This window comes from Vanellus vanellus (assembly GCF_965231255.1).
Source record: "Vanellus vanellus genome assembly, chromosome: 23".
In the NCBI taxonomy this organism is placed as follows: domain Eukaryota; kingdom Metazoa; phylum Chordata; class Aves; order Charadriiformes; family Charadriidae; genus Vanellus; species Vanellus vanellus.
In genome coordinates this window covers 2,657,082-2,658,989 of record NC_138928.1, presented here as the reverse complement: position 1 = coordinate 2,658,989, position 1,908 = coordinate 2,657,082, and positions in this window count along the sequence as shown.

Genomic DNA, 1,908 nt, shown 5'->3' with positions numbered 1-1,908 from the left:
GGCGCAGGGACGGGAAAGTTTATGCAAGGGAGGAGCAGAAAGTTGGGAGTCAATCAGGAGGCGGCGGGGCCGGCCCGACCCTCCTCCCTCCCTCCCTCCCTCCCTCCCTCCTCCCTCCCTCCTCCCGGCCGACCCTCCCTCCCTCCTTCCCTCCTTCCCTCCCTCTTTCCCTCCTTCCCTCCCTCCCTCTTTCCCTCCCTCCCCGCCCGCGGCCCCGGGGCGGCGGCGGCAGCGCTCCCCGACGGGCAGCGGGCACCGGGACTCGGGGCTTCCCTTCCGCCGGGAGGGGTTTTGGTTTGGTTTTGTTTTTTGTTGTTTTTTTTGGGGGGGGGTGGCGGGGGGGGGGGGACGAAGAGCAGCCCCGGAGCTCGGCTCGACCCGGCCCGGGACTCTGGGAGCGCCCTCTAGGAGCCTTCCTCACCCTCCTCCTCTTCCTCCTCCTTCTCCGGCCCGCAGCCCCGGGATGAAGCCCCCGGTCCGGGTATGAGGGTGCTGCTGTTCCGTGCGGTCACCAGCCAGCCAGGGTCCCCCGGGCACACCTTCATCCCCCTCTGCACATCTTCACTGCCTTCTGCTCACCTTCGTCCCCCTCTGCACATCCTCACCCCCCTGCACTAACCTTCAGCCCTGTGCTCACCTTCATCCCCTTCTGCACACCTTCATTGTCCTCTGCATACCCTCATGCCCTGCCACACACTTTTATCCCCCTCCTCATCCCCATCCTCACACCGTCAGCCCCCTCCAAACACCTTCATCCCCCTCCTCATCCTCATCCTCACACCCTCAGCCCCCTCCTCATCCCCATCCTCACACAGTGAGCCCCCTCCAAACACCTTCATCCCCCTCCTCATCTTCATCCTCACACAGTCAGCCCCCTCCAAACACCTTCATCCCCCTCCTCATCCCCATCTTCACACCGTCAGCCCCCTCCAAACACCTTCATCCTCTTCCTCATCCTCATCCTCACACCCGCATCCCCCTCCAAACACCTTCATCCCCCTCCTCATCTTCATCCTCAAACCCTCATCCCCCTCCAAACACCTTCATCCCCCTCCTCATCTTCATCCTCACACCCTCATCCCCCTCCAAACACCTTCATCCCCCTCCTCATCCTCATCCTCACACCCTTAGCCCCCTCCAAACACCTTCATCCCCCTCCTCATCTTCATCCTCAAACCCTCATCCCCCTCCAAACACCTTCATCCCCCTCCTCATCCCCCCACACATGCCCTCAGCCCCCTTGCACCCTGCCAGCATGCAGATTCCCAGTCTCTCCCAGACCCCCCCACCCCACCGCGTGGTACCCAGGATGGGGATCTCAGCCCACGCCGTTGCGATTTCCCAAGGGAACCCAGCCAGCAGCCGGGCCGTGGTCATTTCCTCGGAGCGAGCCGATGGGTGGTAACGCGCTAAGCCGCAGCCGGCTGATCGCATGCGAGCCCCTGGCCGCAACCCAGCCCCACTGTCGGGAACCGCTGCCCTGAGACGGGCAACATACGGCAAAAACCCCCGGCCCAGCCGGCCATGGGGTCCGGCACACGCCGAGGACCTGTGCTGTGGCACCCGAAACCCACAAAGGTAAATGGGGGAGAGGGATCCTCCTGCCACCCTGCTTGGAGAAGGGATGCTCTTTGCATCCCTTCCTTTCTAGAAACATATTTTTCTAATTTTCGTGCCGAGTTTGGTTGTATTCAAGCATTTCGGGACAAGACAGCCAACGCCGCAGCCCGTAAAGCGCCAGTCTCCGAAGCATCCAGCGCATTCAGCAATCGTGTGTGATTAATAAAGCCGTATCGCATTCTTCCACCCTTGGCCTGCTGCTAACTTGTAAGAAATCTGGACCAAAAACTGCAACAAAATGGCTGCTATTCTCCAAGGGCCGTTCGAAACACTCGTTACTCATCCCTT